The sequence below is a fragment of the Ambystoma mexicanum genome, chromosome 13 (genome assembly GCF_040938575.1).
Source record: "Ambystoma mexicanum isolate Mex_15411 chromosome 13, UKY_AmexF1_1, whole genome shotgun sequence".
NCBI classification, from domain to species: Eukaryota; Metazoa; Chordata; class Amphibia; order Caudata; family Ambystomatidae; genus Ambystoma; species Ambystoma mexicanum.
Window position 1 is genome coordinate 789543862 of NC_090938.1, and position 16368 is coordinate 789560229.

The 16368-nt window shown below is 47.9% G+C and overlaps 1 protein-coding gene across 2 annotated transcripts in view; it reads right to left on the reverse strand.

The window, feature by feature from the left end:
- Positions 1-12271, reverse strand: part of LOC138521975 (uncharacterized) — a 664020-nt gene extending 651749 nt beyond the window's left edge. For both annotated transcript variants that reach the window (XM_069635169.1, XM_069635168.1), the window contains exon 1: positions 12055-12271. The gene's annotated coding sequence lies outside the window, so the exon portion shown is untranslated. The remainder of the gene's footprint in view (positions 1-12054) is intronic.
- Positions 12272-16368: the final 4097 nt, after the last annotated feature.

Genomic DNA, 16368 nt, shown 5'->3' on the forward strand with positions numbered 1-16368 from the left:
GTGACATCATATCTGATGACCTGTGACATGTCGGGGTTTGCATAGCTAGCCATCACTCGTGCTTTTCAGTGCATCTTTGATGTTCTCCCTAACCATAACGTCCCTTCACCTGAGTTTGGTTCTGCCAAAACATAGGACATGCCTTTCTGTGTGTTCATTAGTTTTCACTGATCTGGACTCTTGGCACTATGCCCAGCACAGGGCAATGAGCAAAGGAGTCAGATTTGCTGGAAGAACCACACCTTCGGTGGTCCTTCGAAAGGTCACATGACCCTGGCCTCAGTGCTGGAAATGGAAAACATTTTCTGGTGGAACCCTCTCCTCCTTATTGGGGATTCGAACCTCAGTCCTGCTAGATCTGTTCTAGTGCTCTAATGTCACATCCCACTGAGCTATCTTGCAGACACTGCATTGCTGTTGTTTATTTCAGTAGCCTGCCTGGGTCATAACGCCCATTCTCAGGGCCCCTCAGATCTGCTCCTACAGTGATCAGTGTTTGTCTTCTGCTGTAATCAATCGATTAACGTGACATTTCTGCAGGCACAGCTGTGTGTGCAGGTAATAGGTGGGTGGTAGTGGTGGCTTTAATCTTTGGCATGTCCCTAAAGCGGTGTGAATGGTGGGTGATTAGAAAGGGCAGGGTGTATAAAGCTGCATGCTGCATATGGCAGTGACTGATGCACTTTCTTTCAGTCTTTCTAGTACAGCTGTAAAACACAGTGGTGGTGGCTGGAGCAGAGAAAAGGCGGGATTCAGGTGGGATGGGGTTTGTGTTGCAGGAGAGGCAGCCTGGTAGGGGGCCAGTGTAGCGGTGGGGGAGGCCAGCAGAGAACATAGTTCCACTACTTATTTTGTACACTAACCTCCTTGGTGCCTGGCGGGGGTGGGCGAATACTTGCCATTTTGAGATGAGGAGGGGTGGCCCTTCTTTGCTCTAGAAGGAGTGGGGGATGCTGGGCTGAGGTGGTTGCATCTTAGTGAGATCAAAATATACATATATTTTCGCATTCTTTTATCGGTCTATTCGTGGTCACATGACTCATATTTATCGACCTCGTCTTCGGAAAGTGAAGGCGGTGACATCACACGCACGTATAGGACAGATTGACTGAAATTGAGATGCGTGCACACACACCCATGTATATGACCTATGGACTGTAATTGAGCTACCACACACGTACAGGACATATGGACTGGTGTTAAGGTGGACATACAGGTATAGGACATTTGGACTTGAGTTGAGCACACATACACACGTAAATAGGCCATATAGAGTGGAATTGAGGTGCACACACACATAGGCCATTTGGAGTGCGGTTGAGGTACACACACACACAGGTATAGGATATATGGACTGGAATTGAGGTACACACACATGTCTTTAGGCCATTTGGACTTGAATTGCGGTACACGCATTTATGGTTATAGGGTATATGGACTGGAATTGAGGTACACACACACATTTACAGGACATATGGAGTGGAATTGAGGTACACACACACATATACAGGACATATGGAGTGAGACTGAGGTACACACACACATATAGACCATCTGGACTAGAATTGAGGTACACACATATACAGGACATGGACTGGAATTGAAGTACACGCACATGCGTAGGCCATTTGGACTGCAATTGAGGTACACACACATATGTATAGGCCATATGGACTGGAGTTGAGGCACACACACACACACACACACGTGCGCGCGCCAATTGGACTGAAATTGAGGTACACACACATAAGCTATAGGATATATGGTGTGGAATGGAGGTACACACACATATGTGGGCCATATGGAGTGGGATTGAGGTACACACAGATAAGCTATAGGATATATGGTGTGGAATGGAGGTACACACACATATGTGGGCCATATGGAGTGGGATTGAGGTACACACAGATAAGCTATAGGATATATGGTGTGGAATGGTGATACACACACATATGTGGGCCATATGGAGTGGGATTAAGTTACACACAGGTATATGCCAATTGGACTGAAATTGAGGTACACGCATACATAGATATAGGATGTATGGAATGGAATTGAGGTACAAACACATATACAGGACATATGGAGTGGGATTGAGGTACGTACACACATATATGCCATTTGGACTGTAATTGAGGTACACATGCATATATATATGATATATGGTGTGGAATTGAGGTACACATACATATATAGGCCAGTTGGAGGGGGGTTGAGGTACACACACACATATATAGGCCATATGGACTGGAGCTGAGGTACACACACACACACATATATATGCATGTCTGTGTATATGTATATATATATATATCCTCACCTCCTTCCATTTCTTCCCTTCCTTGTCGTCTTAACCTCATCTCCCCTCCAACTCAAACTTCCAACCTAATTAATATTGCTCTTTGGAATGCCAGATCCCTCTGTAATAAGACTGCAGCCGTCTTAGACATGTTCTTTCGTCTCAATCTTCTTTTCCTCTGTGAAACTGAAATTTGGATCCCACCACACAACTCAACTGCCCCTGCCTCCCTTACCACCCCTTCCCCATCCTTTTCTCATGTCTCTCGTTCCACTGGTCGTGGCGGTGGAGTGGGCATCCTCTTCCATCCTTTGTACCTTTCATCTACCTCTTCTCTGTCCCTTCCTACTTTCTCTTCTTTTGAATACTTGTACAAATCCTTTACTTATCCTCACCCCATTTCCTTCATAATTATCTATAGACCTCCTAGCCCCCTCTCCTCCTTTTATGATGATCTCGACCACCTCCTCTCTCTCATTTCCCCCTCCTCTTCTCCCCTAACTGTACTTGGTGACTTCAACCTTCATCTTCCTGCTCCCCCTCAACCCTCACCGCCTCTCTCGATCCTTGACTCCTACCTTCTCTCTCTGCTTCCCTCTTCTCCGACTCACTCTTCTGGCTCCACTCTTGATCTCATCTTCATTTTCACCTACTCTTCCTCTCCTGTCTCCTCCTTACCCAGCTATCTATCAGATCACGCTCTGCTCTCTTTCTCCCTTATTCCCAGCATTCCACCTCCCTCTCCTTTACCCTCCTCCACATCTTTTACTCGACGCGACCTCCGGAACTTTAGCCCTTCACTCTTCCTTGATACCTGCTCTTCTTCTCTTCCTCCCCTCTCTGATTTCTCCTCCCTCGCGGCTGATCTTGCCTTATCCTCTCTATTCTCCTCTATCTCATCTAGTCTCGATCAACTCTACCCCCTCTCCTCTTTCTGCCCTTCTCTTAAACCTTCCCAACCCTGGCTCCCTCCTCACCTCTTATCCATGTGTCGTCTCCTTCGTCGCCTTGAGCGATGCTGGCTCAAATCCCCCACTCTTCCTAACCAAACCTCCTACTTTCTCATCACTCCATATATGACTCCTGCCTAACTCTGCCAAACGCGCATACTTTTCTAACCTCCTTCACTCCCAAGCCTCTCATTCTCATCGTATCTTTCAAACCCTCTCTCGTCTCCTCTCCCCTCCCGCTCCTGGCCCCTTCTCTACTTCTCATCTTTCTCCTTCTGACTTTGCAAACTTCTTCTCTGAAAAAATTCTTTCTCTTCGCCAAAAATGGTCAGTTCTCCTTCTTATTCCCCTCCCCCGCCCTCCTCACACTCCCCCTCAGCTCACATGTCTACATTTTCTCCTATCACTCCCTCTGATGTTTCTCTCTTCTTAACTAAATCCCATCCTACTGCCGCCCCGTCTCACCCCATCCCAACCCTTCTTATTCCCAAGATATACCACCCTCTTATTCCCTACCTAACCCCTTCTTCAACACTTGCTTCTCCAGGGCCACCTTCCCTTCTGCCTTCAAGCACGCCACTATCATCCCTATAGTGAAGAAGCCTTCTACTAATCCTCTTCCCGCCTCTAACTTTCGCCCAATTTCACTTCTACCTTTTCTCTCTAAATTACTCGAGCGCTTAGCTTATTCTCAGCTCTCAACTTTTGTCACTTCCCACTCTCTCGTTCCCCCCTCTCAATCTGGCTTCCGCCCCAAACACTCCACTGAGTCCGCTCGTACCTATGTCCTTAACTCTCTCTTTACCGCTCGCTATTCTAAACATTCCTCAATCCTCATCCTCCTTGACCTTTCTGCTGCTTTCGACACTGTCGATCACCCCGTGATTCTCAACACTCTTTCCTCCTTTGGATTCAAAGGCTCTGTCCTTAACTGGCTCTCCTCTTACCTCTCCCGCCGCTCTTTCGCCGTCTCTTGGGGCGGACAAAACTCTACTACCTTCCATCTCGAATACGGCGTCCCCCAAGGATCTGTTCTCGGACCCTTCTTATTCTCTCTTTACACCTCACTCCTTGCCCCCATCATCTCCTCCTTTGGGTTTTCTCACTCCTTCCTTCCCCACCCCCCCACTCTTCTCTCCCTCATATGCAAATTGTTCTACATACCGATTTTACGGCTTCATTCATGTTTACTGTTACTTCTTCTACTGTTCTATGTTTGATGTGTTATGTTGTTAACTGTGAAGCGCCTTGGATTAAGGCGCTGTATAAAACAATAATAAATACAAATGCAAACATATATGCCATTTGGACTGGAGCTGAGGTACACACACATGCGATATAGGATATATGGTGTGGATTTGAAGTACACACATATGTGGGCCATATGAAGTAGGATTGAGGTACACACACACATATAGGCCATATGGAGCAGGATTAAGTTACGCACATCACACACATCAAAGAGTCCTCGCAAATATTAATGCTGGGTGACTTTAACTTAGGTTTCAATGACCCCGAGGATAAACAGGCACAATCTATAGCATCTGTCCTATCCGAGTATGGACTATGCCAAGAGGTTCACACCCCTACACACAACAAAGGAAGAATCCTTGACTGGGTTGCGAAGCTGAACTGCACTACTATTATTACTAACATTACACCACAACCCTGGTCAGAACATTATCTGATTGACTTCTCAATTACAATAGATAAACAAATGCAAAAAAAAACTATCTTAGCACCATCTATGCCTCCTAGATGCAAAAGAAATATTACATCCGACAAACTACTACCACTCCTTACACCATCGCTCAACTCGCTATCTAGCAGCTCCAACTCAGAGGTCTTAGTAGAGGTCTACGACAAAACCATGACGAATGCTCTAGATACCATTGCACCGGTCAAACTCCGAAAAAAGTAAAGAGAAGGCGCACATCAATGCCTGGTTTACACCACACCTCAAAGAATTAAGATTCCAACTATCTAATAAATATAAGAAAGAAATAATATGTACAAAAAAAGACATATTCAACGAAAGAATACTAAAAGCTAGCTCTAATACCAAGGAGCTGTTTGTGATCCTACGGGAACTAGAGTGTCCCATACCCCTGCCCCCACTCCCCCCAGATAACGATCCCAAGGACAAACAAAGGTGCACCAGCATCCAGAATGCCCTAGCCAGCAAAATAACAACCCTTCAAGCAAAAATTGCCAGTAAAAAAGGCTCACTGCCTCCTACGAAACCAATATCGCACACCACTGAAAGCCTTAAATTGCCAGCACCATTCATATTCACTAGAGTCTCCATACTGGAAACAGAGAAAATCATCCTTTCTTTAAAAACCTTCCAATTGCCAGGGCGACAGCTGCCCTGCCCAAATAGTCAAAGACGCGGGTAGAGATTTAGCGCCATTTATTTCAAAACTCATTAATGCCTCATTCAAAACCAACATGGTACCAAAAACCCTAAAAGAGTCGTGGGTTCTACCACTCCTCAAGAAACCGACTCTCGACCCATCTATCCCGACCAATTACAGACCCATCACCACGGTCCCCTTCCTTCTAAAAATTATCGACAGAGTAGCGTACTTACAGATCCCGGGCTACCTCAAAACGAACCACCGATTAGGGTCGCGCCAATCTGGTTTCAGGCCACAACATGCCACTGAAACGGCATCAATAGACCTTAAGACCCAAATAGATGAGATTAAGGGCAACAGCAAAACAGCCATGCTACTCCTCCTTGACCTGTTGGCTGCCTTTGACCTGGTGGACCATGCAGTTTTATGCAAACACCTGGCATCGGCGGCTCACTTCTCAAGCGATGCAATAGCCTGGGTCCAGTCCTTCCTCGCAAACAGAACTATGAGTTTTCTCCCCATCTGCATCTGCTATCTGCTGACCCGATTCAAATTTCTTGTGGCGTCCCAGAGGGGTCGTGCGTCTCACCCACTATGTATAACATATTCACCAAGCCCCTATTTGATCAACTGGACAGACTGGGTATCACCTACACTAATTACGCAGATGGTACCCAGATCCTCATTCCCCTTTCGGGCAATTCTGATAAGGACACGGCTTTGGTGAATGAAACATATCTCCTCACTCAGACATGGATGGCATCCCGTGGCCTCTGCCTAAATGACGATAAAACAGAAATCCTGATCCTTGGCTCCGCAGCCAACCTAAAAAAACTTAGCCCTAACTATGCCTCTTGCAATATAGATGCTAACACCATGAAAACAGTAAACAAAGTAAAAACTCTAGGTTTTTACCTCGACTGAGAAAACAGGTCAACTCCCCAGCCTCCTCGACAGCCTATACAGGCAAACTTATTAGAGCCTGTAGGCCATACCCATCTGAAGCTCGCAGCATCGCCCTAGCTAATGTCTTAATCTTATCAAAGCTAAACTACTGTAATGCATTGTACTTGGGAGCTCATAAATGTATCACTAACAAATTACAAATGCTGCAAAATAATGCCTTGAGGACTGCCATTAGCCTATCGAATAGAGAACATATTTCCAACCTCAGAAGAGACCACCATTGGCTAAAAATAACTGGCAGGATTCTACTCAAAACTATTTCCCTCGCTTCCAGATGTCTAAACAGTTCCGCCCCCCCCCTATCTCTCAGAATGAATAATCAGAACAACCACGACCCGTCCTATTAGATCCGCTGCCTCTAACTGCCTTGAGATTCCTAGATTTAAGTTAACCAAGGCTGGAGGAGGAAGCATTCCGTGAAAGCGGTATTCTTAGCTGCAGCGCCCAGTTACCTACGGGTTTGGTGCGCTTTACCAAATAAACAAAGAAACACAGACATAGGCCATATGGCGTGGGATCGAGGCCCCTCCATCAGCATACATGTTCTGATCCGGGGAATCTCGTTTATTTGCAGGCTGATTCTTCAGTTGGATGGGGGGGGGGTCTCAGTTGTTCCCATTAAGCTTTTCCCACAGCAGTGGCAGCCGCTGCCCCCCGAGACCTGGATGCATGCAGCGAGGGAGGGGGAAAGTTGCCAGCACTGCCTTTGGTCAGGGGGTGACCGCTGAAGGCTGCAAGCCCTTTCCCTCTGGAAGCGCCCTTCAGCTCATCCACATCCTGCTTCCGGGACTTTGCCAAGGTTCCCTCTTCCCTCACTCCTTAGAAAAGCAATTGCTTTATAATCGCCCACATGCCACTCTTCTGCTTCTGTCTGTGGGTACAGGCTCACGCGTTAAACGTAATAAACAACTATTTGCTGATTTTTTTCTCCTTACAAATTCAAAATCAAATGCGATTCCTTTCCATTATTCAACAAAACTCCAATTGAAGCCCATGTCTCCTGCACTTGTGCTTGTAGCTCAATTGCAGCCCATATTTCCTGCGCTTGCGCGTGTAGGTCAACTGCAGCTTGTGTCTCCTGCACGGGCATGTGTAGCTCAATTGTAGCCCATATCTCCTGCGCGTGTAGCTCAATCACAGCCCATATTTCCTGCGCGTACGTGTGTAGCTCAATTGCAGCCCATATTTCCTGCGCATGTAGCTCAATTGCAGCCCATATCTCCTGCGCATGAGCATGTAGCTCAATTGCAGCCCATATCTACTGCGCGTGCAGCTCAATTGCAGCCCATATCTCCTGGGCATGCAGCTCAATTGCAGCCCATATCTACTGTACGTGCAGCTCAATTGCAGCACATATCTCATGCGCATGTAGCTCAATTGCAGCCCATATCTCCTGCGCATGAGCATGTAGCTCAATTGCAGCCCATATCTACTGCGCGTGCAGCTCAATTGCAGCCCATATCTCCTGGGCATGCAGCTCAATTGCAGCCCATATCTACTGTACGTGCAGCTCAATTGCAGCACATATCTCATGCGCATGTGGCTCAATTGCAGCCCATATCTACTGCGCGTGCAGCTCAATTGCAGCCCATATCTCCTGTGCATGCAGCTCAATTGCAGCACATATCTCCTGTGCGTGCGCGTGTAATTCAATTATAGCCCCATATCTCCTGCATGTGTGTTTGCAGCTCAATTGCAGCCTGTATTCCCTGCGCGTGTAGCTCAATTGCAGCCCATATCTCCTGTGCATGCAGCTCAATTGCAGCCCATATCTACTGTGCGTGCAGCTCAAGTGCAGCCCATATCTCCTGCGCATGCAGCTCAATTGCAGCCCATATCTCATGCGCATGTGGCTCAATTGCAGCCCATATCTACTGCGCGTGCAGCTCAATTGCAGCCCATATCTCCTGCGCATGCAGCTCAATTGCAGCACATATCTCCTGTGCGTGCGCGTGTAACTGAATTATAGCCCCATATCTCCTGCATGTGTGTGTGCAGCTCAATTGCAGCCCGTATTCCCTGCGCGTGCGCGTGTAGCTCAATTGCAGCCCATATCTCCTGCGCTTGCAGCTCAATTGTGCTGCTTATGTCCTATTCATGCGTGTGTACTTCAGTTCCAGCCATATGTCCTACACATGTGGGTGTACTAGCGATGGAGATCCTTAAAGTGCTCGACTCGAATTTCCGTTTGAACAGCGCAGAAAATAGCTGGATTTTGAAGCCTCTATAGAGACGGCTCCCGAGTCGGTACCTGTCGGATTCCGCTCCTAGAAGGCTGGAACCAGCGCCCTCCACTGCAGGCCAATACATCTCTGTGCCTCAGAGCGGGACTATAGACAGAAACTGGAGGAGTTACCGGGGGTGGAATTACCGCCACAGTATTTCCTCCAAAATCTCCATGCAGTCCTTTGGACTCTGAAAATAGGGACCAACACTTGTCATCTGGTGGTAACTCTGACAGACCAAGTGGTTGGAAGGGTAAACGAGTTTGGCGGTATTTCTGGTGGAAAAGCCACCGAACCCACTCAATGAACCAGGCCTCCACTTTGCTTTCCCTCTACTAAACGAAAAAGAAATGGCAAGTAAATCAAACTAAGGCTTTTCTTAAAAGAAAAGGATTTTAACTACAAATATCCAGCGCCTTTTTGAAAGATGGTGGGGGGTTTTGAGTAAGGATGGCTTTGGGTTGGAGCACATAAGGCCAAGAGCTCTGACTATTAGCCAGTGCCACTTTTAGATATAATTGTGGATACTGGCCTGTGCCACATCTAGGCAATGCCACCTTTAGATGCAATTTGTAAATATTAGCTGGCGTGGTCACATCTAGACAGGATTGTGAATGTTAACCAGTGCCACATTCAGATATATCTGTGAATACCACCCAGCACCGCTACGGTACGTATAACCTTGAAGACCACAGTACCTATATTAAACCACATCTGTGGACACAGGCTGCAGGCACGGCCAAGCATCCATGCACCATAGAAACAGCATCTCCGCCACTAGCATACGGTGCCTACCTACGAAATTCGGTATAGCTGGTCACTCATCAACTCTCTCAACAATAGCAATTTATCGCAAACCACCGACAACACCCACCCGCGTGACTGACCTCTCTTTGGGCTGCTTAGCCAAGCCCACCCAAATCCTAGACTGGAAAAATGCACACAGGCATCTCCTAATCTAAACTCTTTAGAATTTTCCAGCACATTGACTACGGTCCCCGAGGGCGTTCCAACCTAAAAAGCGCATTGAGGCCACACAAATGGGGAAAGACCGCTATATAAATAACCGAATACAATACAATACTTCCTTGGCTGCCAGTATGCCAGAACACGGGATTACCATAGAGTTGTATTCAAGCTGAGTCGAACCATGAAATACTCACACATGTATATGAGCAACACCAGTCCTGGTTCAAACGTTTTGAGCCACTTTGAGCTCCAACTCCAAATAGTTCGAATCACTCGAGCTTACTCAAGCCCCCGTGTTTAGAAATGCTCCAATCTAATTGGAGCCACTTCACCCATCCCCAGTGTGCACCTCGAGTCCAGTCCATATGCCCTATACATATGCGTGTGCACCTCGAGTCCAGTCCATATACCCTATACATATGCGTGTGCACCTGAGGGCCAGTCCATATGCCCTATACATATGCGTGTGCACCTGAGGTCCAGTCCATATGCCCTATACATATGCGTGTGCACCTGAGGTCCAGTCCATATGCCCTATACATATGCGTGTGCACCTCGAGTCCAGTCCATATGCCCTATACATATGCGTGTGCACCTGAGGTCCAGTCCATATGCCCTGTACATATGCGTGTGCACCTGAGGTCCAGTCCATAAGCCCTGTACATATGCGTGTGCACCTGAGGTCCAGTCCATATGCCCTATGCATATACGTGTGCACCTCGAGTCCAGTCCATATGCCCTATACATATGCGTGTGCACCTCGAGTCCAGTCCATAAGCCCTATGCATATGCGTGTGCACCTGAGGTCCAGTCCATATGCCCTATACATATGCGTGTGCACCTCGAGTCCAGTCCATATGCCCTATACATATGCGTGTGTACCTGAGGGCCAGTCCATATGCCCTATACATATGCGTGTGCACCTGAGGTCCAGTCCATATGCCCTATACATATGCGCGTGCACCTCGAGTCCAGTCCATATGCCCTATACATATGCGTGTGCACCTCGAGTCCAGTCCATATGCCCTATACATATGCGCGTGCACCTCGAGTCCAGTCTATATGCCCTATACATATGCGTGTGCACCTCGAGTCCAGTCCATAAGCCCTATGCATATGCGTGTGCACCTGAGGTCCAGTCCATATGCCCTATACATATGCGTGTGCACCTCGAGTCCAGTCCATATGCCCTATACATATGCGTGTGTACCTGAGGGCCAGTCCATATGCCCTATACATATGCGTGTGCACCTGAGGTCCAGTCCATATGCCCTATACATATGCGCGTGCACCTCGAGTCCAGTCCATATGCCCTATAAATATGCGTGTGCACCTCGAGTCCAGTCCATATGCCCTATACATATGCGCGTGCACCTCGAGTCCAGTCTATATGCCCTATACATATGCGCGTGCACCTGAGGTCCAGTCCATATGCCCTATACATATGCGTGTGCACCTCGAGTCCAGTCCATATGCCCTATACATATGCGCGTGCACCTCGAGTCCAGTCTATATGCCCTATACATATGCGCGTGCACCTGAGGTCCAGTCCATATGCCCTATACATATGCGCGTGCACCTCGAGTCCAGTCCATATGCCCTATACATATGCGCGTGCACCTCGAGTCCAGTCCATATGCCCTATACATATGCGCGTGCACCTCGAGCTCAGTCCATATGCCCTATACATATGCGCGTGCACCTCGAGCCCAGTCCATATGCCCTATACATATGCGCGTGCACCTCGAGTCCAGTCCATATACCCCAATTTCAGTCTACATGTTTGATACATGTTTGTGCATGTCTTTGTGTGTCTGGGAGTCCGTCTATGACTGTCAATTACAGTTCATATGCCCTATACGCGTGTGTGCGACTTTCCCAGGCCATATGTCGTGTGTGTGTGTGGGGGGGGGGGTGTGCGCGTGCGTGCGTGGATCTGAAACCATGGCGGCGGGGGCACATTCTGTAGTTTCCACACTGTGCACCTAGGCCAGGGAACAGCAAACACACTCTTCGTGTACCCTGTTGATTCGAGACCCTCCCTCCCCGCCTGCATCCGCTGTTCCATGTCCCCGGCACGTGCAGTGCCTTCCTCCCAGCTCAGTTGCCACTTCCTCCGAGGAGGCATTCATCTCGGCGCAGTGACATGGCCCCGTGTTGGCATGGCAGCGCGACTGTGTCTACACTCAAGCGCGTCTGTGGAGGTGCTGCACAATGCTAGGACGGTGACATGATGTCATCTGCCCAAGGTCACACGGAGACGCCCGTCCCACCGCCGGCCGTACCTGCTTCCTCCCTCGTGGCTGCGACAGTGGCGTGGAGCGGCGGCGTCCTCGGCACCCCTTTAAATGCGCGGCGGCCCGTGCCTGCCAATGCCCTGGGAGGCAGGCAAGGAAAGTGGCGTGCCAGGCTGGCCAGCTGAAGAGTCAGAGCGCAGCAGCATTTGCCTGTGCCAATGGCGGCTGGGGTCGGGCATTTGCCTCTCCTAATATGTACACATGGGAGGCAACCCCTGACTGTGCCCCACCTGCCAGCAAAGCCATAGTTTGCATAAACCCACAGACATGGCTGTAGGAGGCGGATGGATAGAGGGACATGAGTGCCGGAGGGGCGGGACTGCCCTGCTGCCCCACGGGTTCGGGATTTCACAACATATGGGTTCAAACTTGTTCCTACCCCCCTTGACTAAAAGTATTGTTTCTGCTCACCCCACCCCCCCCCCCCCATGTAAAAAAGATGTCCAGGGTGTACCAGGATCTTTACATTTCTTTAATCATGCATTATATTGAAAACAGTCATCTTAATCCCTTTTTAAAGCGTCTGGCGCTATAGCTCAGTGGGTTAATCCGCGTGTTGCAGAGATGTGTGTGTGCAACCTTCAGATCACTCATTCTAAACCTTGATAAGGCACCCCTTGGTTTCGTGCCCTGGTTTTTTAGACATGTGCCAAGCCTGCAGTCCACGTTTTCTAAATCCAGACAAGACATCTCGGGGGTTACCGCACCTGTTTCTAAGAGCTGTGCGGAGCCCGCAGGTTACAGCTTTCAAATCTTGGTAACGCAGCTGCTTGGGTTAGTGCACCTGTCATGGACATCTGTGAGCAGATGGCTCAGTGGGTTAATGCAGTTGTTGCTGGTACCTTTGCGCACCACACATGTGTCAGGTTCCAAAAACGGTTAGATAGCTCCAGTGTTTCTGGCATGCAAACATCCTATGCTGGAATGCCTCCCAGTGCACTTGGCAGGCACTTAGCAAAATAAGGCTGTGGACGAGCTGGCAGTAGGCTTGTTTCAACAGGCGTAAGTCCTGAAGTTCAGAAAGACTTCCAGCTTTCACTACCTCGTTTCGTCCAGCGGTACTGCAGAAAGGCCTGGAGCGGTATCTAGAAGGGTGGTACACCTCCACAGAAATAAGGTCAACGAAAGGTTCATACACCTTTCACTGCTGAAGACGGAGGTCCAAGTATGGCCCTCATGACCCTCACACGGCTCTCAGCTCGAAGACAGAGACACGATAGATGCACCGCACCTCACGCTTAGGCCCTTCACCGCCATCGCCGATGTATCGCAGATATGAGAAATGTGACTCTCTCAGAGAGCCATTCAGGCCATACTCAGTCGATGACCTGGAGGAGACGGAGATGCCATCAATCGAACAAGTCGACGGACTCCAAATCAGGAAATCGATGACGTCATTACTGACATCACGACGTAGCCGCACTTAGACATGAAGCACATAGCCATCCATTTACAAAGTTACACGGACATGCATTCCTTTATTACAAATAGACACGAAACACATGCTTACGACTCACGCAGGTCTTTATATCTATCCACCTTCTTCACCAAAGCTGAACCGCAAGACGCCAAAGTATATGTATACGTAGCTCGCACATGCTCGACTGCCACAGACATGGAAAGCGGCAAGGGCAAATATGGAAGCCACAGGCCCACTGAAGTGATGAGGAAGGGGAGACAGGTCTCGAGTACATGGCAGGGCTGGCATGATTGCGGCAGCCAGAGGCAAGCAGAAACGATGCACCCAGCCAAGGACGAGTGGAGACGGAAAGTTCCTGGTTACCAAGACGATAAGCCACCTGCAAGAAATTCAGGCTAAAATCCTCATAATTCCAGGCAAGAGTGCTCCATTTCATGGTCTCGACACACACGTGACCCAGCAGAGAAGGACAATGCCCATTCAATCAAAGTGGACGGAGAGAAGCTGTTCCCACCAAATCAAAGGTGGAAAGACACACGTGTCGCTCACAAACTGCCAACTGAATGCACTCTCCCAGGCTTAGGTGATCAGAGATGGCAACATTAGGGAACACACAGCACCTGCATTTTATTTATTTTTGCATTTATAGCAGCGCACCAAACCCTTAGGCTTCAGGTCGCTAGTTACATTAAGTGAACATAGGAATTCTTCGTAATCTTGCTCCATCTTCATTCTCATTGCCTTGAGAAGGTACACTCAGCCTGGTAACTGTCCAGGGTCCCAGACCTGGGAGGACCCGCTCTGCCCAATCCCGAGTCACCTTTCACGTGAGGATATAATATGTTGCAGGAGCCAGTGGTCGCCCTGCGACGCTGCAACATTGTAGATTGAAACATGTAGAGGTGGTCCCAGAAGGAGCCACCAGATATGGCTACCCAGTAGAACTAACCCTTATAGAAAGTGTATATAGATCGTGTAAACTGGCCAATGTGAATGCCCGATAGGTTTCAGGGACAGTACTTGGTTGAGTGATATCACACCTCGATAAAACCAGGTGAAACACACTCAGAAGATGAGAACCATGGAAAATTCATGTTTTTCCAGTGTGTTCCCTGTCGTTTTATTAGATAATAAAGTCAGTAAACTTTGCCCCATGGCTGACTCTTCTGTTCATGCGACGGGGAGTTTTTGATGGGCCTGAGTGTCTCTCTGCTGGTAATTGGGGTAACTGCTATAGGGTCCCTGCCACTCCTTAACACTGTGTGATATGCTTGCAACGTAAAGAAGGAACGTTTGAGACCCAGGATGAAAAGCCAGTAGATTAAGACGTCTCATGTATAGATATGTGTGCGGCCTGTAGGGCACAGGTTGGAAAGCCATTAAGATAGCTCAGGGGATTCATGCAACTCTTTCAATTATGTGTTTGCAACCTACAGGTCACCGGTTGAAATCCTGGTAAGATAGCTCATGGCATTAATGTGCCTGCTGCAGGGATGTAGGCACAATCTACAGGTCACAGGATAATCAATTAGCTGAGCAGGATAAACTGTCTGCGTCGCCATGTGTTCGTAATCTATACTCAAGAGATTGGAATCTCAACTGAGCATACCCTCCCCAGACACGCCATTAAAACCATGCTTGAGTAAAATTGATCTCCACAATTGGTGTGAGTGCGATATACATGCTACTTTATTGGGGGCGAGTGCTGAGCTGTCTCGCAGGGATCTAACTATTTCAGAAACCCAGCCTAATGAGCCCAATGGAAATATATCTGGTAATCGAAATCGGGCCCAGACCCGGTCTGATGGTAGGTAATGGAAAAAATCCAACTCTTCAGTAACAGCTGTGGATATGGTGCCAGAGATTGTTTCCCAGGTCCTTTTCAAATTGGGGCTTGCAGATCAGCATCTCTAACGACGTGGACGGTTAGAGCACTATCCTGGAACTCTAGGGGTCCTAATTCATTCTGCAATTCTGCGAGAAAGCAATACATTTTTTGGCTCTCGTGATTTGGTCGTTATTCAAGAAACATGGTTAACTAAGCCCTTTGATATAGAAGGGTTTTTGTCTTACCATCAACTGGCCTTGAAGGGGACAGCAGGGCGCCCTGTGGGGGGTTTGGCCATATTCTGTAGAAATGAGATCTTTGGGATGTCTTATGTTCTTGACAATGATTGTTAGAACGGTTCTGAAGGACACAAAAAGGGACAGGGGCTGGTTAATGATAAATCCTTATTGGAACCCTGCCCGGTTCCCAATAATGCCCTTTGTGGAGAAATTGTGTGACCTTCTGATTGGCTTTACGATACAATACCCTGCAGATGAAATAATATTCATGGGAGATTTGAACTCATATTGTTTGGTTGATAATGTGTCATCTTTGGCTCAGAGTAAGCAAAGGAGATTGGATGGTACAGTGTGGTTTCACTTTATGAAAGAATGGGGTCTGTTGGCCTTCAATGGAAATTTGGAGCCTGTTATTGGAGTGGCCCCGACTTGGAGAAGGGGTTTGTCAAACTTGACCATTGCCTATATTTTTGCATCCCAGTTGCTGTTTGAGAAGTTGAGAAGTGTGGCTCTTTTGTATACCTTTGAGTCAGAAAACTATCTATATGAAACAGATGCTCTCTTCCAATGTAGCTGGTAATAGGCTGGTGAAATTTGATAAGGGGGGTCAGAATCTGAATGACAGGTTAGATACAATGACATCTGCTTGGAATGAGAAGGAGTATCTGCTTCATTTTCAGCTGAATAACTTTGTTAAACTGCTATGGAATCTGGTGCCTCCTCAATCTGGCTCTGTCAAAAAGAAAACATCTCATACTCATTGTTTTGACATCGAGATCCTAAAAAAAAAGAGAGAAAGAAGAAGGGAGCTCTAT